This window comes from Biomphalaria glabrata, chromosome 2 (assembly GCF_947242115.1).
Source record: "Biomphalaria glabrata chromosome 2, xgBioGlab47.1, whole genome shotgun sequence".
NCBI classification, from domain to species: Eukaryota; Metazoa; Mollusca; class Gastropoda; family Planorbidae; genus Biomphalaria; species Biomphalaria glabrata.
In genome coordinates, this window is record NC_074712.1 from 35,810,423 (window position 1) to 35,835,355 (window position 24,933).

The following is a 24,933-nucleotide window of genomic DNA, read 5'->3' on the forward strand; positions in this document are numbered from 1 at the left end:
CCAGTACTATAGACCATGCCTGGAAGTTAGTATTTGTTCACATTTTAGTTACAAGGGGGCTTGGTGACTGAGAGGTAAAGTGCTTGGCTTTCGAACTGAGTGGTCTAAGGTTTGAATCTCAGTGAAGGCTTACATTTTTAACTTCGGTATTTTTAGGACGTTCCTGCGTCTCTACCAACTCTACACCAACTCTACACCAACACCAACTCTACACCAACTCTACACCAACTCTTCACCAACTCTACACCCTCTCTACACCAACTCTACATCAACACCAACTCTACACCAAATTTACACCAACTCTACACCAGCTCTACATCAACTCTAGACCAACTCTACACCAAATCTACACCAACTCTACACCAAATCTACACCAACTCTACACCAACTCTACATTAACACCAACTCTACACCAAATCTACACCACCTCTACACCAGCTCTCATGGCTACTTCACATTAGATGGGGAAAACAACGCGGGTGCTCGTTGATTGGTCCACATGACACTGGATAGCCGTCAGCCAAAGAAACAGATGACCAATACATCTTTTGCCTTATAGATCGCAAAGTCTTAAAGGGATGCTTCAATTTTTTCATATTAGTTACAAAAGTAAAATATTTAAAACGCTGATATGCTTCAGGTGTACAATTACGTATAGTGATAACAAAGGTAAGTACAACCAGAGATAATAGATACCAGAGTTAATTGAAAACAGATGCAGTAATACCCTGAGTTCTACCCCAGGCTCAAAATGACTGGTCTGCAAAGAATGCATCCGTTCAGAGAATTAAGCCCTAGAGTAGATTGATGAGACTGATCTAGATTCTCTTAAGTAATGCACTTTTTACTTTAACTAAGAATAACAAAAATTCTTTAGGTCAAGGACTCAGAGAAACTTTGATTAAAGGTTAGGATGATAAATTAAACAAATCTCTCCCTTTGATATATCGATTTTCTCATTTTATTTCTCTTCAAAGTTTGTGAACACTTTGACCTCAAGTTTTCTCAGAACACTAGGAAACTTTTTAATTCAACAAATGACCTAAACAGGTCAGTTTATAGAATTGATGACCTAATAACGTGACGCGGCTAAGATTAGTGGGTCTATTGTGTTGACTAGCGACCAGACCAATCACTTGTTATTGCTTGGTATTAATGCCTTTGTTTTGTTTCGGTTATTTTTGCTCATTGCCTCTTGTCCAGTCGTGCTTTTTCATTTTCATTTGAACTTTATGCTTTGAAACACACTAGAAAGCGATACCATTGAGACACATTAATATGGAATGACATTGATACAGATGAACAAGACATAACATTGAGTAACATTCATAAGACATAATATTGAGACACATTAATATGACATAACATTGAGACACATTAATATGTAATAATATTGAGACACATTTATATGACATTACATTGAGACAAATTGATATGGATAACATAGATACAGATAAACATACATAACATTAAGACACATCAATATGAAATAATATTGAGACACATTAATATGACATCACATTAAGACACATTAATATGACATATGACATAACATTTTGACACATTAATATGACATCACATTAAGACAAATTAATATGACATAACATTGAGGCACATTAATATGGAATAACATCGATACAGATAAACAATACATTACATTGAGACACATTTATATGACATAACATTGAGGCACATTAATATGGAATAACATCGATACAGATAAACAATACATCACATTGAGACACATTAATATGACATATGACATAACATTTTGACACATTAATATGACATATGACATAACATTTTGACACATTAATATGACATCACATTAAAACAAATTAATATGACATCACATTGAGACACATTGATATAGAATAACATCGATACAGATAAACAATACATTACATTGAGACACATTTATATGACATAACATTTTGACACATTAATATGACATCACATTAAAACAAATTAATATGACATCACATTGAGACACATTGATATAGAATAACATCGATACAGATAAACAATACATTACATTGAGACACATTTATATGACATAACATTTTGACACATTAATATGACATCACATTAAGACAAATTAATATGACAAAACATTGAGGCACATTTATATGACATAACATTGAGACACATAAATATGACATAACATTGAGACACATTGATTTGACATAACATTGAGACACATCAATATAATCTAACATTGAGACACATTAATATGTCATAACATTGAGACACATTAATATGACATAACATTGAGACACATTGATGTGACATAACATTGAGACACATTAATACGACATAACATTGAGACACATTAATATGACATAACATTGAGACACATTAATATGACATAACATTGAGACACATTGATATGACATAACATTGAGACACATTAATATGACATCACTTTCACACACGTTAAACAAACATAATAGTGAGACACATTACAAGAAACAGAATTGAGACACATTTACAAAACATAACATTAAAACACATTAACAAGACATAACTTTGAGACACTTTTAACGAGACATAACATTGAGACACATTACTGAGACAACACCGAGGCAATTCACAGACACCTCCCCACCCCCAAAAAAAAAAATCCATTCCCAGCTACCATCTATTTTTAGATCGGTCTCTTTAATAATTAAACTCCTGTCATAATTATTTTGTCTTTATTGTTCGTCTGTCTATCGTTTTAGAAAAGATTCGTGTGCGTGCTTGCGCGCGTGCGTGTTTTTTTTTTATTTAATTTCATCCTCTTTTCTTTTTTCCCTTTCTTTTCAATTTCCCGCCATGACAGAAAGTGAAATAAAAGAAAAAACATTTCGTTTTGGAACGAAACAATCTATTTTAGAATCGATTTGGGGAGGAATCGATTACCAAAAGCCGTCTTTTAAAATGGGAAACAAATTCTGTCAGTAAAAAAAAACAACAAAAGACTGTAGGGTTGTAGAGTTGCTCAATGTTATGTTTCAGTCTATATATTAATGATTATTGATTGTTTTCAGAACTTTACTTTTTTACTTTTGTTTTTTCCTTCAGAACGAGAAAGGGAAGGAATCCAAATATTTTCAAACTAATAAGACAAATATGTTTTAGAAGAGTGCAGTATTTTTGCATGGCTCTGAAGATGAATGTAAGATTTCAAAAGCTCTCTCTCTCTCTCTCTCTCTCTCTCTCTCTCTCTCTGTGAAACAAGTTGCAGCCATGTGTTTCCTCTACGCTATCGTGCTAGCTTACAACTGAGTTGGTCTATTCCTTTACTTCAAATAGCTTTCATCCTCCGTCTTAGATACTAACGAGCGTTTTATAAACTGTCTTCTTTCAAACTTAGTAGGCGAATAGATGGGGCCGTGCTAAGACTTCTTTCAAACTTAGTAGGCGAATAGATGGGACCGTGCTAAGACTTCTTTCAAACTTAGTAGGCGAATAGATGGGGCCGTGCTAAGACTTCTTTCAAACTTAGTAGGCGAATAGATGGGACCGTGCTAAGACTTCTTTCAAACTTAGTAGGCGAATAGATGGGGCCGTGCTAAGACTTCTTTCAAACTTAGTAGGCGAATAGATGGGGCCGTGCTAAGACTTCTTTCAAACTTAGTAGGCGAATAGATGGGACCGTGCTAAGACTTCTTTCAAACTTAGTAGGCGAATAGATGGGGCCGTGCTAAGACTTCTTTCAAACTTAGTAGGCGAATAGGTGGGGCCGTGCTAAGATTTCTTTCAAACTTAGTAGGCGAATAGATGGGACCGTGCTAAGATTTCTTTCAAACTTAGTAGGCGAATAGATGGGACGTTCTAAGACTTCTTTCAAACTTAGTAGGCGAATAGATGGGGCCGTGCTAAGACTTCTTTCAAACTTAGTAGGCGAATAGATGGGGCCGTGCTAAGATTTCTTTCAAACTTAGTAGGCGAATAGATGGGACCGTGCTAAGATTTCTTTCAAACTTAGTAGGCGAATAGATGGGACCGTGCTAAGATTTCTTTCAAACTTAGTAGGCGAATAGATGGGGCCGTGCTAAGACTTCTTTCAAACTTAGTAGGCGAATAGATGGGGCCGTGCTAAGACTTCTTTCAAACTTAGTAGGCGAATAGATGGGGCCGTGCTAAGACTTCTTTCAAACTTAGTAGGCGAATAGATGGGACCGTGCTAAGACTTCTTTCAAACTTAGTAGGCGAATAGATGGGGCCGTGCTAAGACTTCTTTCAAACTTAGTAGGCGAATAGATGGGACCGTGCTAAGACTTCTTTCAAACTTAGTAGGCGAATAGATGGGGCCGTGCTAAGACTTCTTTCAAACTTAGTAGGCGAATAGATGGGGCCGTGCTAAGACTTCTTTCAAACTTAGTAGGCGAATAGATGGGACCGTGCTAAGACTTCTTTCAAACTTAGTAGGCGAATAGATGGGGCCGTGCTAAGACTTCTTTCAAACTTAGTAGGCGAATAGGTGGGGCCGTGCTAAGATTTCTTTCAAACTTAGTAGGCGAATAGATGGGACCGTGCTAAGATTTCTTTCAAACTTAGTAGGCGAATAGATGGGACGTTCTAAGACTTCTTTCAAACTTAGTAGGCGAATAGATGGGGCCGTGCTAAGACTTCTTTCAAACTTAGTAGGCGAATAGATGGGGCCGTGCTAAGATTTCTTTCAAACTTAGTAGGCGAATAGATGGGACCGTGCTAAGATTTCTTTCAAACTTAGTAGGCGAATAGATGGGACCGTGCTAAGATTTCTTTCAAACTTAGTAGGCGAATAGATGGGGCCGTGCTAAGACTTCTTTCAAACTTAGTAGGCGAATAGATGGGGCCGTGCTAAGACTTCTTTCAAACTTAGTAGGCGAATAGATGGGGCCGTGCTAAGACTTCTTTCAAACTTAGTAGGCGAATAGATGGGACCGTGCTAAGATTTCTTTCAAACTTAGTAGGCGAATAGATGGGACCGTGCTAAGACTTCTTTCAAACTTAGTAGGCGAATAGATGGGACCGTGCTAAGACTTCTTTCAAACTTAGTAGGCGAATAGATGGGGCCGTGCTAAGACTTCTTTCAAACTTAGTAGGCGAATAGATGGGGCCGTGCTAAGACTTCTTTCAAACTTAGTAGGCGAATAGATGGGGCCGTGCTAAGACTTCTTTCAAACTTAGTAGGCGAATAGATGGGGCCGTGCTAAGACTTCTTTCAAACTTAGTAGGCGAATAGCTGGGGCCGTGCTAAGACTTCTTTCAAACTTAGTAGGCGAATAGCTGGGGCCGTGCTAAGACTTCTTTCAAACTTAGTAGGCGAATAGATGGGGCCGTGCTAAGACTTCTTTCAAACTTAGTAGGCGAATAGATGGGGCCGTGCTAAGACTTCTTTCAAACTTAGTAGGCGAATAGCTGGGGCCGTGCTAAGACTTCTTTCAAACTTAGTAGGCGAATAGATGGGGCCGTGCTAAGACTTCTTTCAAACTTAGTAGGCGAATAGATGGGACCGTGCTAAGATTTCTTTCAAACTTAGAAGGCGAATAGATGGGACCGTGCTAAGATTTCTTTCAAACTTAGTAGGCGAATAGATGGGACCGTGCTAAGACTTCTTTCAAACTTAGTAGGCGAATAGATGAGACCGTGCTAAGATTTCTTTCAAACTTAGTAGGCGAATAGATAGGGCCGTGCTAAGACTTCTTTCAAACTTAGTAGGCGAATAGCTGGGGCCGTGCTAAGACTTCTTTCAAACTTAGTAGGCGAATAGCTGGGGCCGTGCTAAGACTTCTTTCAAACTTAGTAGGCGAATAGATGGGGCCGTGCTAAGACTTCTTTCAAACTTAGTAGGCGAATAGATGGGGCCGTGCTAAGACTAAGTCTCGTGTAACACGTCCAAGGACAAATACAATCGTGTCACCGTACAAGACTGGCCGAGGCTGTGTCTCTCTTTAGGTACATAAACTCCTGTCTCTCTTTAGGTACATAAACTCCTGTCTCTCTTTAGGTACATAAACTCCTGTCTCTCTTTAGGTACATAAACTCCTGTCTCTCTTTAGGTACATAAACTCCTGTCTCTCTTTAGGTACATAAACTCCTGTCTCTCTTTAGGTACATAAACTCCTGTCTCTCTTTAGGTACATAAACTCCTGTCTCTCTTTAGGTACATAAACTCCTGTCTCTCTTTAGGTACATAAACTCCTGTCTCTCTAGATACATAAGCTCCTGCACCTCTAGATACATAAGCTCCTGCACCTCTAGATACATAAACTCCTGTCGTGTAATGTGCGACATGTTGTGTTGAGGTGAACTTGTTTCCTCCCTGTGGTGAGTGCATTGTGAAAGGAAGCTCTACCTCTACCTGCGCCATAGAAAGTAATGCCACGGATTAATGTGAAATTTGAAATGAATTTATTGGCCGCCATCTGAGCTGAAACGTAAATGTTTCAAGTTGCACTTCTTCTTGAGGGCTGTCGCGTCTTAAACTGGAGAACCGTTACCCCACCCTCCCTACATAATCACAGGTAAAAGTGGCGCCTTCTTGGGTGTTAGGGGAGCGACCAGTTGCCCATGTCAGGCGTCATACTCTTCTGTTGAAACGTTATCAGAGCAAGCTTTAATACATGTCATTTGTTCTTTTAAATTCTTATGACAGAGTCTGCTTAACTCATTCTCTCCTATCTGACGCCGCCAGCGTTGATTCCACCAGAATGTGGTAAATAATTACGGAGAGAAAGAGTTAAGACTATAGGAAGAATCAGTAAGACAAACAACGTCTTTCTCTGAGAATAAATACTTTCGAACGTTGAGAAACAATAGAGTTCCATGGTATACTCTGTTCATTCATTTCTTTGTAGCTCAATGAACAATTGTATCACCGCGTACTGGAGATGGTCACGAGAAGCTAAACAATGTCAAGGACGTTAAAAATAAACTTCAAAATTGCCAACTAAATAAAATTACAAAAAAAAAAGAGTTTCAAAAAAATTGGATTCAAATTAATATGGAACATTTTCCAAACAGACCTTCTAAACACTTCCTTCTTTATTTCAACACCGGAGACACCAAACTGCTTACTATTTATAGATTGTCCGCAATGCATGAACATTTCTCATTATTGAAACATCAAGTACTAGTCGAGCCAGCATACGCAGGGCCGGCCTTAGGCCACTGCAACCTTTGCGACCAGAGTGGCCCGCACTTTTAAAGGACCCGCGCTAATTCTAGATGTAAATTATTTAATTAAACCATTTTATAACTTATAACAAAATTTCCACAGCCTCCTGATTTACCAAGAGCTACTTGAAATCTCCTGAAATTGCAAAATATATGAAAAATTCATGGAAATCTCCGGAAATTATTAAAATCTTTTGAAACTAAAAAAAAAAAAAAAAATTCCTGAAATGTATAGACAAAAAATTGTCATTTTAGGCTGTCATTCAAATTGGAAAACGCCTATCCTACGCGCGATGAAAAAAATAACGGCATTATGTAATACCCGTATGTGTGGAATCTGGTGAAAGAAGCTTCTCGCGCCTCTAACTAATGAAGAATTACTTGAGGTCAACAATTCTCGAAGATAGATTGAAACATTTGGTAATTCATACTATTGAGCGTGATCTATGTAGGATATGGAATTTTTATGATATACTGTATGACTTCGCTACACGCAAGGCTCGTAAAGTAATTATGTAGGTAGTAAAGAATGAATAAAATGCAAAGACGAATTTTCACTTATTATCCGTTTCCCTACAAACTTGGCCCCGCGAAATCCGTTTTGCATAGGGCCCCACAACGGTTAAGTCCGGCCCTGCTATTTAGTGACGGGTGAATACTACTTGTTCTCCCCCAACCCCTCTTTTTTTTTTCGTTGGGTAAGTCTAGTCCGTTTGATTTGCAGGAATAAAAGAGTGATATTTCCTTTACTTCTTGTCCAAACTCTTGAGCCATGAAAAAAAGTATATATATTGTTATAAACCTGGTGGTGGCACAGATGGGGGTAGTGGTGTGTGTGTAGTCAGCCGACGCAAATCGCCCCAGGCCAGTGCTAGACGAGCTGTCAACCGTGACGAGCTACGACGGTCAGCCGAGTCGAGTGTCAACAGGACGGTTCGGGAAGGATCGCCGTCGTGAACAGAGCTCAGGAGCGTCACGAGAGTTGTAGTCATCTGACCACCTAGAAACGTCCAGTGGCGTTCTGTCCGGTTCGAGAAGGCCAGTAGGGACCCTATATAAGAGCGGAGGTGTCGCAGTCAAGACGGTGGAGAAAAGGGGCTCAATACAGCAAAGTCCACGACAGAAGGTTTACGACAGAAGGTTCACGACAGAAGGTTCACGACAGGGGTTCAGAACACGGTCGACTACAGCACAGTTCAACGGTGTGGTTCTGTACGGAGCATTAGGACGGTTCAGTGCGGAGTACTGTCAAGTACAGTTGAGACGACTGGCGTCTTGATCTTGGTCTGTGATCGAGTCCGACACAACGAGCCTAGTGTGTGAAGTCAGTCCTGAACTGTTGAACCCAGTGCAAGCCTGGAACGAGACGGAGAGGCCAGTGCAAGAGTTGATACGGCGGTACGGTGTTATCGGAGAGATATTTGTACTGTGTACCTTTTGCCAATTGTACAGTATTGGCTGTTATTTATTCAAGTATTAAAGTGTTACGTTACTTTGGAGCCCTGAGTTGTCAAGTTCTTTAAGTTGGTGGTGTATGGTGCAGTTTGCAGAGAGCCTGGATAGTGAGATTCGTAACAATTTAGATTGAGCATGCATATAAAAAGAAGCTTCTGTTGGCTGACTTCTTTGTGCATAGAAAAAATCGAAAGAATCTTCCCTTCTAAACCTTTTACATTTTGACAGTGCAGTTATTGAATCTAAAAGAATCAATTGGGTTTCAAGAACTCGATATAAGTGTATTTGTAGTTATGTTTTAACACTGGCCAGTAAGCATTAATTAATACAAAACATAGCTCTGTCTTTTTATCAGTCGCTCTCTCTCTCTCTCTCTCTCTCTCTTCATACATATATTATATATATACATATGTCCCTATTTCTTCTAAATAGTGACCTCCTCTTTGTAAAGAGTTATGAGTACTTGGTGAGTGAGTAGTAAATGGTTTGGCTTCCTAACCAAGGGACACCGAGCTTGATACCCGAACATCTAGACTTTTAGGTCATTGCCCAGCCTATCTACCTGACCTATCTACCTGACCTATCTACCTGACCTATCTACCTGACCTATCTACCTGACCTATGTTGATCTATTGTCGTTACGAGACTGAAGGAGGCCATGTTTAGGAAAGGAGCACGGTAGGCCTTGGTGCATGACACCCTAGTCAATTGTCGGCCCTAACTACTGATGAACTTGACATCCATTGACTTGACCTCCATGGCCCCCAGACTGATCGCAATGCTATAAGTTGTAACTTTTTTCTAAACAAAGATTATATCAACTCACACATTTGTCTAGTAAAAAGTCTGTACACGTGATTTCTCCCACACCCAATCTCGGATCAATCTGAAATTTCACACAATTATTTCAATTACCCGACAACACAAGAATCAATAAAAAGAAATGAGCCAATTAGTTGATTAATTATTTTTTTTGTAAAGGGAGCGAAATAGTTCTTAAATGAAGTTGTGATATATATATATATGTTGCATACTGTTTCAATTATAGTTCCCTACAAAGTAAGTTTGAAAAAAACAATATATAACTATACTGTAACTATTCTATAGTCATAGGCACCTCCCTAGCAGAGTGGTTAGAATGTCGGCTTGAGGAGACGTAAGCCATAATTCAAATTTAGGTCGTTTCTTTCTTTCTTTCTTTTTTTTTCAAATGCTTTTAAAAGCCTTTAAACATTTTGTACAACCTTATATGTGAAAGTATTTTTTAAAAAATATTTCTCTTGTTTCTGATATAAGTATTGTTTTGATTCACGAACTGGAAAATGTTTTCTCAGCAAACAAAAAGAAATAAGTATGATATTATAGATTGAGCTCAGAACATCGGCAAGACTACTGTGCGCTCTACCCCTCTACCCCAACCCCTCATATTAGCCGCCCCCACCACAAAATCATAACACAGATTATCGTGAAATTTGTCTCACGTGTGTAGTGTCTGCGCATGCGCAGGCGGGCGTGACGTGCCAACTGCCAATCGGTTGTAGGGCCCAGCGCTGCATCCCCTGGACAGCTACACGGTTCTCGCATTTATTGAGGACACTTCACACCTGATACATCCTTTAGGTCGACAGCAGACGTGACCCGATTTGCACCAGAGCAGAGACACGCCACTAGCTTCTGCTCCATGAAGTGTTTTGTTTTTGCACCCAAGTATGGTTAAAAATACTTTTTATATGTATATATATAAGCCTGCTTTTGTTACACAATTTATTTTGGGGCTCAAACCTAAACACGGAATAACACTACCAACTATTTCATAATACACAAGTCAAATGAAACGCTCAATGTTGCCAGTTAAATAAAAACAAATTGACACAAAGGGAAGCACTTCATAGAATAGGGTTTGTTGGACTAGTCCGTTTCGTTTCTTTGATTAAAAAGTATTGGGCCGGAAGTGGCCTTTTTCCTTATATATCTTTGCATTTTTCAGTTCTCTCTTTAAATTAAACTGACATTATTATGCTATAATTTTAAGTGTGCCTGATAGAGAAAAAAATTCTGCACAAAAATACGGGTAGTTGTGATCAAACCCAATAGATGCTATAAAAAGAAAAGACCTGAAACTAGCGCGTAAAACTACACATTTACAGTACTTTATTTGATGAGTATTTTACCCAAGATCTGTGTTGTTTTTTTAGGACTAGCTTATTTCAAGTACCCGGCATTTTCCGATACACAATTTCATACACAAAATAATTGTTGAAAAAAATTGTAGTGATTTTAAACTTTAAATGATTACTTAAAAAGGTGTTACTCTAATCAATTTTGAATATTATTTTGTTATGAATATCACTGTCTATTTTGTGTCTGTTCTAGTGTCTTAAATTTTTCTTGTGTAAATGGGTCGTTTTTCTCCTAATGGGTATACCTGATTTCTCCAAGCAGCCTTTGTAAAATATTGGTCCTAAATAATGCTATGTTCATAAGCGAAAAATCGCATGGCTGCATTATGATGAATGTACGTATTAGTTCAATATATTTTATATTACTAGGTAACTAAAAATAACTATAAATAGACGTAAGTTTCATTATTTTTTTCTGTTAGACAAAGTCATATGGCAAATTTTTGTTTATATCCTAATTCTAAAAAGGAATAATAATAGACTTATACAGTAAAAATAATCACTAAGTTTTTTAAAAATAGTTTTGAAAGTCTAACTGATAAGATTACAAAGAGAGTTTGTGTTTTTGCAGATGCAGACAAGCTACACTATGAGTCAGTCCATCTCTTCTATTTCTCTTCTCTTCTATCCAATGCTCGAAATCCAGCTTGTATACTTAGGCCCTATTTAAATCGATCCGGTATCAATGTATTAAGTAGCAATAACCCCGCAAAAAAAAAAATTAAATGAAAGAAGATTGAGATATACATATATTTTTGTGACGGTACGCACCGGTACGGGGTACCGGCACCTTTTTTCAATGTCGGGAAAAATGATTACTTTTCTTGTAATTCAACGTTAATTGTTAATTTATTATTAGTTGAAAGTTAGGCAATCTATCACTGAGTACCGGCACCTATTTTTTATTTTTACAAAAAAAAGCACTTTATATACTTTCAGCCGACATGCCGTATTATTAAAAACACATCTATGTGAACTTCTTAATCATCTAGAGTCTTACACAGTCATTATTTTAGACTAGATTTAAGTAGAGTCTAGAGTCTAGACCTAGATCTAGTAGGCCTATTACTATAAAAAAAATTAAAATAATCAGTCATTATAGACATCATTCGCAATTTTATTATTTAAGTAGAGTCTAGAGTCTAGACCTAGATCTAGTAGGCCTATTACTATAAAAAAAATTAAAATAATCAGTCATTATAGACATCATTAAATTACTTAAATTACTTAAAATTACTTAAATTATTAGGTCTAGGCATTGAAAAGTAAATCTATTAATAAACTATAATAGATCTAAGTCTAAGTACTAACTTATTAAGTAAGTCATTATTATTAGAAGTATTATAATGCATATTGTTGGGGCCTATAGATCTAGATTGACTAGATTATAGATAGATCTATAGATAGATCTCTAGTCTAGTAGATTAAGTATAAAGTATAGTAAACGTATTACATTATTATTAAATTTATGTTCTATGTCTATATCTAATAATATAATAATTAAAAAACTTTAGTCTTTATTACTATCTAGACTTTTTTTCTAATAAAAACTGACTATAGGCATAGCATAGGCTAGACTCGGCAATCTAGCCTCAAGATAGAATCTATACTATTACTAGATCCAGGGGCGGACTGGGTATCAAAACCGGCCCGGGCATTACCATATAAACCGGCCCACAAATGTCATGTCATATATTTTCGGTGTGTGTGTGTGTGGGGGGGGGTTAAACCTCTCCGCAATATATATATATATATATATATATATATATATATATATATATATTAGTGTGTGTCTATATGTAATTAATCTTATATTTCATTCTTTCAAACGTTTTTTCTACACTAGAATACTCTGTTCCTATAATTAGTGAAAGGCAGTATACTCTTCTGCTAAAAAAATCAAAAACTAAATCTTCTATTCAGTGGAGTCCAGCGACTGGTAGAAAAAGGTAAAATGCTTTAGTTTTGTATTGGAGGTGGGAGGGGGGAGGGAAACCACAAAACCCCTTTGGCTACGCTCATGAAATTTGGTGACTGTAGTTTGCTTAAGTTGGCTGCACTGGGGAAGTAAGTAAAGTTTCCCTTTCAGACAATGAGATCTGAGGCCGGTGATGGTTTAAACTCCTCCCCTCTCGGCTACGCCCATGAGTTTTATCATAGTTGTGAGCCTAATTCTATTCAATATATATATATAAAGTTTGATAACGCATCGAAAACTGGATGTATGCTTTCGTAGGCTTATATAATGTATTCTATTTATACATGTATGTAGGCTGAAAACTATAAACACTACAATAGCAGCCTTAATGAGTTTCAAACTTTTTGGTATTACTTATAGATTACAGACGTTTCTTCAAAATAATAAAAATAGTTAGGTCCTACGCATTTCACGTGTCAATCTAGTCATTCATGTTGATCTGTGACTTAAAATATGCTAAGTCATTGGTTTTCCTGGCTGACTCAGGCAACCCATTCCTCTAAAGTGGTATCACCACAAATACAAAACTAGGGGTCTATCGAGCCGTCGTCCTCCCTACATTTCTCTATGACTCAGAAACATGGATAGTGTACAATTAACATGCAAAGAAACTGAATCACTACCACAACATGTCTGTGAAAAATACTGAATGTCAAATGGCAAGACAAAATACCAGATACTGAAGTCCTCCAAAGAGCGGGTCTGCAAAGCATCCACAACATCCTGATGCAGTCCCAGCTGCGATGGGCAGGACATGTATGCAGAATGGAAGACCACCGCATCCCTAAACGACTCTTGTATGGCCAACTAAGCGAAGGAAAGCGCTCGCAAGGTTGTCAAAGAAAGCGCTTCAGGGACACCCTCAAAGCTTCTCTGAAGACGTTCAGCATAGATCCAGCCACCTGGCAGACAGAGGCACATGACAGAGCATCATGACGTCGCGCTGTGAAAACCGGCGCACAGGTTGCTGAGGAAAAGAGAACATGCTGGCAGAAGAAAAACGCCAGAGAAGAAAAGCAAGGCCAATGACACTAGCTCCAGCTGGAATAACCTGCCCAGTGTGCAGCCGAACATTCCGGGCTCACATAGGTCTCACCAACCACACGAGGAGACATAAAACCCCAGTGCAAAGCCCTCAGCCCCCTGGATGACAAAGTGGTCATAATCGAACTACGATGGACGAACTATATATATTCCTTTACAAGATAAGAGAAAGCAGAACGGTTAGAGAGGTACTTCTAAATGTGAAAAGCTATTGCTTCGTCCTAGTACATTCTCAAAAACGCGATTTGTATATGAATATATTATTTAAAATATAAATGATTCTAAATCACCTTTCAAAATATGGGATGTGACAGCGCTATATAAATTATTGTAATAATTTTCATCATCAATGACTTTATACTAAGCATAAGTTTGCCATTAATCATATAATCATAACGGCGAAAGTACCGATTTCGATCTAGATTTATGTTTTAATTAAATAATAATTTTTTTTGTAAGCCTTAAGTGTAGTATTTTTAGATCTATGTTATTACAAATAAACAACAAGAAACTTACTTTTTTCATTTCAAATCGCAGAAAGTAGAACTTTATAAGGCTATACCCATATTGAGTTATGAATAAGTTGGGTGGTTTGCTATTTCGCGGTTGTCTGTATGTGTTTAAGTTAACTTCTAAGTTTTGTTAACGAGCTAATTGTCTCCCCTTTTGCCGCGTTATATCAATGTTTTCTAACTTAACCTCTCCCATCCCTCTTTTTCGTTAACTTTCAATGGAACCATCAAAAAAACGGTTGAGGGAAGGAGCAAAACAAAAATAGGAGTGCCATCAAAGGCCCATGCCGACCATCAAAATGATCAGGCCAAACAATTTCTCGAAGACATCAAAGTAGTGTTAAAGGCCATGCCGCTCGTGCATAGCAGAAAGTACGGTCTAACGTTTTACAAATTATAATACGTACAGTGTATAGTGTAATTCTTAAAATTATATTCTTGTTGAGTTTCAAACAAAATTAATTGTAATAAGAATTGAAACAACAAGAAGAAAAAAACGTGTTCGGGCCTTTGTGTCTTGCTGCTGTCAATTTTTTTTAAAGTTGTCTGCATTGATTTTATTTTTCTTTGGTCGCGACCAGACCGGCCCATTTGGTACCGGCCCACCGGGCATTTGCCCGTTTGCCCATATAGCCAGTCCGCCCCTGACTAGATCTATTCGATTTTTATATATAGACCTAGACTAGAATTAGATTATAGATCTAAATATATTAATGGAGAGATGATATGCGGTGTTAGCTAATAGCGTTGCACAAGAAACGAGCCTGGGTTTTTCTAAACTCTAATACTTGGTATGTAATAGTAAAACAGCACCTACCTAAATAAATCGTAACTAGAAATCAAAAACCTATATTTATTGTAGTATATATAGGTCTGTGGTTGTATTTTATATAGCCTTCGTAACTTCTTTTATAGAGAAATGACTTTTGTAATTTCTTTTACTGAAAATTGGGCTATTCGCGTCTGACACATATATAATTTGTATGTTCAGCAACAAACCTTATTGGATTCCTCAGTGCTCAAAACTGCGGACAAATGATTAGACACCGGATACACCAAAAGGCTACCAATATTTCGTTTCGTTTTTTTTTTCGCAAAATAGAAAATCTCTAATAAAAAAAAGGAAATAACATACAATGCATAATTTCAGTTATCCTGGTAATGTCAGGTGGCTATTTTTTTAGTCACACAGTGATAATAGTAAGTATATATATGAAAGTCATGTATTCATTTAATATTACGTATTTGGAGGTCATGTAGTTATTTAGCTGTAAGTATTTGAAGGTCATGTATTTGTCTGGTTGTAAGTATTTGAATGTCATGTATTTATCTGGCTGTAGGTATATGGAAGATCTAAATTTGGGTGCAACTATTGTTAGGAATGATAGGATAGTTTCCATTGGTTCTTTCTTGTAGCCAAGGTCCATAAATCTGTTAGCGATGCCTAATGTGGAGTTACGCCTATAAAATGTAAAGAAAAAAAAAGTTTGGGCAGATAGAAGAATGGAGCCTTAATTTAGATTTACGAGCTATCAACGCCAGAACTAATTCAATAAATCTCTCTTCTAATTCTCCCAGTTTTACCTTCGTCTAGTATAGGTCATTCGGAGAATGCTGTCTGTAGCCGTGAAGTGATTAGTGAAAGCGAGGTACTCGTGTGAGCTGATGTGTGCTTGTTTGTTGGCGCGCACGTGTGTGTGTGTGTGTTTTTACAAGGTTCACTTTTGGTGTTGTTGAAGAGAATGAAAAAAATAAAAGGAGCGCGGAGAATGCTTCACCCCGGATAGATTATTTTACAATTAGTTCCGGAGAACTTAATTGGCATCAGTCGCTAGTGATTTACTTCTAATGTGAAAAGGGGTTCGACTCCCCCCACACTCCAATTACCATTAGGTAAATACAAAACACGCAGGCATGTTGAAACACCCTCCCACCTGTCTCCCCTGCACACATCAGCCTGTGACATGCACACGTTCATAGTTCGCAGGAGTGAAAACACTGACGTCACTCTGCGTTAAGTCCAGGGCAGGGGACAAGAACGACAAACGAGTTTTTTTGGGTTTTCAGATGTGGGAGGATAAAAATTGTGTATTTGTTCTCCTTCTTCATTCTTTTATTTTCATTTGCCCCCAGACATCGGGATTAAAACCTAAACGATTCAAGACTTCACACAGCACAAATCAAGTTCAAGGTAAGTGACAAATGTAAGAATAATGGAATAAATAGTATATTTTTTTAACTATATTATAAATTTAAATATACCGAGACTTTCTTTGATGCTAATGGTAAAATTCGATTGATACGAAACATTTCAAGATAATTGTGATACGGAACTGTGGGAATACACACAGATCTCTTAGTACTTAAATATGTAATAATAGAGAGTCTTAATGTTCGGGAGCCATTGATCAATTTCAGTTGATATATTTTAAAAAACGTAATTCCTTTGACACGCACTTCTACACCAGGAGCATTATGGGAGATAAATAGTACAGCCAGATTACACATGTTCTTACACGACAAAAATTAGAGCGTATATTAGGGACATTATCTAGAAGATATTTTCTGGGCATTATCTGGACCTTCATCGGACCTCATCTGGTCTACTTTTGCTTTGTTTTCTTACTATTTATTAGTGCGATATTCGAAAGCAACTTAAAAATATTGACTCCATTCCCTCCTTTGTTTCTTTTTTTCTCTCTTTCTCTTTTGTTGTCTCTTTTTTAACATATTTCTCTTTCTCTCTTTATCTCTCTACAATTTGTTTTTTAAACAGTAGATCATAATTATACAAAATAGAATAATAACTTGACATAATAGTCTCTGTGACACCTTCATCCTGAATAGTTCATTTTTTAAAAAGTAATTACACAACTCTGTCTACGTCAATAGTTACTACAAAACTGTATTGACGTCACTCGGAAATTTTTTCAGCAGTTACGAAACAAAACATTTTCAATAAAAGTTATGTCTATATCTATGTCTATGTCTATCAAATGAACATTATTCAAATATCTTGTTGAACTAAATCAAGTTTTGTTTCTACTCTCTGAATCAAGCCATTTATTAAAGTTTAGTGTCTTAATTCTTCTTATAAAAGCTCTAAGTACCACAGTGGTCAGATTCTCACGCTGCCAATAATAAATGTGTTTGAAGCTAGAGTTAATATACCAGCGGCTTTGATTATTTAAATGGAAGGAAATGTTCTCCATCAGGTTTATACAGGGTAATACTGTTGCCAGATCGTCCCATTGTTTTCCATGTAGGTTCATAAACCATTGTAAGTATTAGTATTAATGGAGTGGGAGGACGAGAGAGAGAGTTTGATTTAGAAAATGTGCATGTGTAATAATGACAATTAGGTCTATAGGGATAGTCCTGATGGTCACGAATTAATATTTCGACACATCTACTAATTATTCAATTTTTCTAAAGCTTAATCTGTTTCTTTTATTTTATGTATTTAAAATACGTAAAACTATATTTAGTAAATTACAACATACATAACCGCAACTCTACTAGGTTTGAGATCTAACAGATGAAAGAAATGTTAACAAACTTTTGTTATCCGATCCGACAAAGTTGATACTGTGTAGGCGTAGTAGGGTAAGCCTGCATCACATTGTTTTGTTGTTTTCTGTATTGTGTAAAAATGTTTAAAACAGAATAAAAGAAAACAACAATAAAAAAGAAAAAAAAAGAAAGTATCCTTGAAGCAATCAAAAGAAACATCATAGGTATCGTGCTTGTACTATTACAGTGAATGGTAGAACTGTATTGCAGAGCAGGTTTATAACAAAGATCTAGAAGATACAGAGATTTCTAAATTGATCGTGGAATAGTGTCGCTATTAGAACAATGCTTAGTATTTATTAGGTTCACAGTTCTTAAAGAACGTTATTACCATTATATTTAAACAAAAAAACTCAAATTGGGCTTTATTTAAAATTGCTATGAATATTAAAAATCTAACAGGAAAATATATTTAAGAATTTCTAAAACACAGAGCAGGGCCAGCAGGGTGGCTTCTCTTTGTGTTATTTCCATTGAACGAGAAACAGAAAAAGTTTAGAAATAGATGCACTGGTTACTGACATCGCTACTTAGAAGGCCAGAAAAATGTTCTATCTATCTACAGTTAAATGATGGAAGTAGAATTAGATTATAGTTTGTATCAATATTGAAAAGTTTTACACCTGGAAGTGTTTTAGGAATGTAAATTTGTAGAATAAAGAACTCATTAAAAAAATCTTTATTTATTTGAAACATCTTTAAGTCGTTTTATTCTGTTAAGAAATTGTACAAACATTGACTTTTAAGACACTATTACATGTCTGAATCCTAACTGAATCAAACATAAAGACATTATTACTTATAAAAAAAAGGCTACTCTCCTTGCATTGGAATGTCTTTTGGTAAATTTATCAATACATTCCAATGACTCAATTGTTCTGTCTCACTTTACATAAATCTTATTGGGAAAGGGGGCCTACCAACATATTCTTGCACCCGGGCCCCTCTGGGGCCCTGCTACGCCCCCGTCTTGCTGATGAGATCCAAAGGAACGCTTGGCACCAACTCCTTATCAAAAGTTGACAGAAAGAAACTCTTAGCTCATAGAGCCAACGATTGAGGGTGGCCAGTGTCCACGCCCAAGTTTTCCGAAGGATATACTCGTGAAGCCTTAGCACTCAAAGGCAGCCAGGGTTTGAGATCAGAGTACACTTTCCTAGAGCCCGCTTACTGACCTTCAAGTTTTACCGTGTTTAGAGAATACAAATTCCTTCTTTGTTGACAAAGTCTGTCAGAGTCGAATGGCTTTGAGAATGATTTTAGACACTATCCTCATAGACTACCTTGCATTAAACAACCTGAAGATCATGTCATGATTGGAACTCTTCACATTAGATTCAAGTTTTCAATAGGATACATTGAAGGAACTAATGAGTGCTACAAACGGAACCTTTCTATGGATCCCATACCATTCAGCTTTGTATCACTTGCTATTGTTTCGTTTGAGAGCCTCTGGCTAAAAGTAACTTAATATTTATGCTTTGCTCATCCGATCTGATGACATAGAAACACTTCTAGCCAGGTAATACGACGCCAGAGAGGGGGACACGACAATTCGTTCACTGACATTTCGTTCACCGACAAATCGTTCACGACTTTTCGTTCACGCGACTATTCGTTCACCAGACATTTCGTTCACCAGACTATTCGTTCACGCGACTATTCGCTCACGGACTATTCGCTCACAGACAACTTGTTCACCGACAACTTGTTCACCGACAGTTGGTTCACGACAAATCGTTCACGCGACAAATCGTTCACGCGACTATTCGTTCACGGCACGGACAAATTGTTCACAGACAAATCGTTCACTGGATAGTAACATATTGTTTATATTATATATTCTCGTCGCGTGTTTAATTTATTTACATTAAAACTTTACTATTATTTCCAAATGCAAAAAATTTCTAGAGATCAGGTCAAATCCGAGTTTATTTAATTTCGTTGTTGTTGTTGTTAATATTTTGTTGATGATGACAGAATGTGGTAAAAAATATACTTAAAATAAAAAAAATATAAAAAAAAGAGATCTTACAAGCTAGCTGAAAATGTAAACGGGCCCTCACTTGACTATAGGTAACATTTTTACTTTCACCTTTAATACCCCTTCTTTTTTTCATCTTCCGGGAATCTACCCATTCATCTGGATACTCTAGTTAACACCTAGTTAAGTGCTAGACAGACTGGCTCCTCTGGAAGTCATAAAACTTTATTGGACATTGCCTATACACATGTCCAATCTGTTAACATTGAAAATATCTACTAGACACTAGTATAGTACTTTCCATCAAGTTTAAAAGAAGTTTTATTTTATTTTTTATTTTAGTTAACTTGTTTCTATATGTGACCACCCATTGGTAGACTAATTTGATTGCTTTGACTTCAATAACAAATTTATTGAAACATTTTTATTTTGTTGTTTTGCAATAAATTATAATTTTTTGATAGGGAACCAAAATATTTCCTAGTGTTCTATAGGTAATTAGTTTTTTTTTCTTAGATGTCTTAATTGATAAGTATTAACCTTAGATCTGTATCTAGTATGTGACGTTCAGAGTTGAACAGTGAAACCATATATTGTACCAAATCTAGTACCATTGTTAAAAATCTAAATTATCTCTCGTAAAAACACTGAAAGGATTGTGGAAAAAATACTAGTGTGTCTGAGCTAGCCAGGAAAACCAGTGACTTGGCAGAATGCATGACGCGTAGGACGTAATCATCTTCTTTTTTGAAGAAACGTCTGTATTATATAAGATAAGATTTGTTTTTGTTAATAAGATATCAATAAAATGGGTATGTTAATTAAACATCTGGACCGCTATTAAGAAGATAAGCAAATATGGGTAGGTCGAACAAGACCACATAATGGACATGAGTGTAAAAGAAGGCCTACATGTTGAAAGTAAAAATGTTACCTATAGTAAAGTGAGGGCCCATTTAAATGTTTCAGCTTGCTTGTAAGATCTCTTTTTTCTTTTAAGTATAATTTTTTATTACATACTGTCCTCGTTAACAAAATATTAACAACAAACAAACAAAAATTTACAAAGAATTTCGGATCAGGCCCGATCTCTAGCAATTTTTTGTTTTTGGAAATATTCAGTGAACGATTTGTCTGTGAACAATTTGTCTGTGAACGAATTGTTCGTGAACGATTAGTCGCGTGAACGATTTGTCGTGAACCAACTGTCGGTGAACAAGTTGTCGGTGAACAAGTTGTCTGTGAGCGAATAGTCCGTGAGCGATATGTCGCGTGAACGAATTGTCTGGTGAACGAAATGTCTGGTGAACGAATAGTCGCGTGAACGAAAAGTCGTGAACGATTTGTCGGTGAACAAAATGTCAGTGAACGAATTGTCGTGGAACCGCCAGAGAGGCAGACGCAGGCCATGAATACGTTTTATCTACCACAGGAGTGCATAGAATTATTCCCCACCTTCCCTAGCATCAATTCATAAAAATATGCATTTTTTTCTCAATCCCCGTTGAATGCACACACCACTACCTCTGCATACACTATTTGAATATAAATACGACACCCCCTTTCTCTGCAGCGCCCTCCACATCGGCTGCGGCCACCCCCACTACGGTTTTAAATCCGAAATCTGTGCAGTGTCCCTCGACATGTTCCCTTTTATTGTTTGCCTGTTGCCCTGCTTGCCCACTCGTCCGCAAACAAACGGAGCCAGAGATATACAGTCTACTTAATACGTCATCACTTTGTGTGTATGACGTCACTCATCGATCGACGAGGGAGGCTAACGTCACGTGACGTCTATTTCCTCCCTCATTCCCCTACTCCCGTATGCCTGCCCCACCAGCCGCTCCTGCTGCGGGCCGTCAAATTTCCAATGCGGTCTTCATTGTAAAACACTGGGAATCCACCCCCCACCCCCAACACACACATCCATGGAAGCCGCAGTCGAGAACAACTTTATCACTCTTACAAATAATCGGCCTGCATATTAATTGGAGGGCAGCACTCTTTGGGCGATAGAACTCTCTTTGCATTAGCCAAACAAACAAAAAAATGGCGTCCTGAGGGCTGCAGCTGACTTCCATCGCAACTTTTTGAAACAAGCCCCCCCCCCCTCCCTTCTCTGTTTGTCCACTTTATATTTACAGACATGAGAACGCCAAACTATTGGAAAGAAATCGATGTCTGTGGATTTCATTTACCAAGAGATTTCTATTAAACATAACTCTCCATGTTATTTTGTTTTTGACTCACAAACAGACGTACAAAAAAACTTTCTTGCGAAACAAAAACAAAAATAGACTTTTGATAGCGGTTACTTGTGAAACTGTTTCGTTATTTTTTTGTTTAATGATAAAAAAATATTATAATTAACTCGAGTGGGAAACCAAATTTGAGTTTACTTCTTGAACTAGAAAGACGAGACTAATGATACAATATACAAATGCAATATTGATATATAAACAATGTATTTGATTAGTTCTTACTAAACGATGAAAGAATCAATGCTAAGAAATTCTAGACCTTGTTAACAGCTTTACTATAATTCTACTAATATTATAAAAATTACAGTTGAGAAGAATTATAAGACACAAAATCTCTGAACATTCTTTTCAATCCTATAATGAAGGATGAATTATTTAGTTGTTCTTGTTACGATACTAGTATTTCACTTTAAGTAACTTTTGACTATGACACAAACTGAATTCAGAGGATTTACCCCACAAACAACGACACACTTGGCAGATATAGGATAGGAATTTTGGGGCCGTTGGTTATTTTGATGCATTGCCTGATCTTCCACAAACGATACATTCTAACCAAGAGAAATGAATTCAAGCTCTTGTTCTTTTGGGCTATTTTTAATTAGTTTAAACTGTTTAACTCAGATACATTTGTATATCTCTTGTTTTGTCTCTACTACTGTGTACATTTGTATATCTCTTGTTTTGTCTCTACTACTGTGTACATTTGTATATCTCTTGTTTTGTCTCTACTACTGTGTACATTTGTATATCTCTTGTTTTGTCTCTACTACTGTGTACATTTGTATATCTCTTGTTTTGTCTCTACTACTGTGTACATTTGTATATCTCTTGTTTTGTCTCTACTACTGTGTACATTTGTATATCTCTTGTTTTGTCTCTACTACTGTGTACATTTGTATATCTCTTGTTTTGTCTCTACTACTGTGTACATTTGTATATCTCTTGTTTTGTCTCTACTACTGTGTACATTTGTATATCTCTTGTTTTGTCTCTACTACTGTGTACATTTGTATATCTCTTGTTTTGTCTCTACTACTGTGTACATTTGTATATCTCTTGTTTTGTCTCTACTACTGTGTACATTTGTATATCTCTTGTTTTGTCTCTACTACTGTGTACATTTGTATATCTCTTGTTTTGTCTCTACTACTGTGTACATTTGTATATCTCTTGTTTTGTCTCTACTACTGTGTACATTTGTATATCTCTTGTTTTGTCTCTACTACTGTGTACATTTGTATATCTCTTGTTTTGTCTCTACTACTGTGTACATTTGTATATCTCTTGTTTTGTCTCTACTACTGTGTACATTTGTATATCTCTTGTTTTGTCTCTACTACTGTGTACATTTGTATATCTCTTGTTTTGTCTCTACTACTGTGTACATTTGTATATCTCTTGTTTTGTCTCTACTACTGTGTACATTTGTATATCTCTTGTTTTGTCTCTACTACTGTGTACATTTGTATATCTCTTGTTTTGTCTCTACTACTGTGTACATTTGTATATCTCTTGTTTTGTCTCTACTACTGTGTACATTTGTATATCTCTTGTTTTGTCTCTACTACTGTGTACATTTGTATATCTCTTGTTTTGTCTCTACTACTGTGTACATTTGTATATCTCTTGTTTTGTCTCTACTACTGTGTACATTTGTATATCTCTTGTTTTGTCTCTACTACTGTGTACATTTGTATATCTCTTGTTTTGTCTCTACTACTGTGTACATTTGTATATCTCTTGTTTTGTCTCTACTACTGTGTACATTTGTATATCTCTTGTTTTGTCTCTACTACTGTGTACATTTGTATATCTCTTGTTTTGTCTCTACTACTGTGTACATTTGTATATCTCTTGTTTTGTCTCTACTACTGTGTACATTTGTATATCTCTTGTTTTGTCTCTACTACTGTGTACATTTGTATATCTCTTGTTTTGTCTCTACTACTGTGTACATTTGTATATCTCTTGTTTTGTCTCTACTACTGTGTACATTTGTATATCTCTTGTTTTGTCTCTACTACTGTGTACATTTGTATATCTCTTGTTTTGTCTCTACTACTGTGTACATTTGTATATCTCTTGTTTTGTCTCTACTACTGTGTACATTTGTATATCTCTTGTTTTGTCTCTACTACTGTGTACATTTGTTTGTCTTAAGGATGCACTGGGCGTAGCTAGGGTTTGTGGGCCCAGGGGGGGCTTGACCTCTTTAGGGACCCCTGCATTTTGATATTCGACATCATGACATGAGATAATGGCGCCATTAACTAATATAAACACAAATTTCGGACGCTCATTTTGGGGATTCCCCTTAAGTGGGTGATTTTCAAATTCGGATACCTCTACCCCACCCTAGCTACGCCACTGTAAGGATGAAGCCAAAAATGTGATTACTTTGTACTTGTATACATCCGCTTAAACTTCTTTCCACCTTCTGCTACTAAATTTTTTTTTAAACTTGGTATAATATTGTTGTGGACGGTCGTTGACCTGTAGCACCAAACTGCTGGTAGACAACTCAAAGACTGTAAGTGTACTATATCTTCACTTATAAAACTTGAAAAACTTGTTTGTGAACAAAACTAAATGTAACTTTAAAAACAATATAGACAAATTGTAACTTGAGATGAAATACAATGTAGTAGACTTTAGTCATAATATAAAATAGTATTTTGAACAAAATCTAACTCACTTCAAAACTCACGTCTTTTCACCCTGGCAATCTGGAGTCGTCTTTCCTATCTAAGGACGCTGACGACAATGTCGATTCTCTTGCATCATTCCTACTGCA

At 36.7% G+C, this 24,933-nt stretch overlaps 1 protein-coding gene across 1 annotated transcript in view; it reads left to right on the top strand.

Annotated features, from left to right (window-relative positions):
- The window catches only part of LOC106070841 (allatostatin-A receptor-like), a 327,900-nt gene that overhangs the window by 107,655 nt on the left and 195,312 nt on the right, over positions 1–24,933 (top strand). Inside the window, exon 2 of the mRNA XM_056020270.1 lies at positions 16,452–16,509. The gene's annotated coding sequence lies outside the window, so the exon portion shown is untranslated. The remainder of the gene's footprint in view (positions 1–16,451; positions 16,510–24,933) is intronic.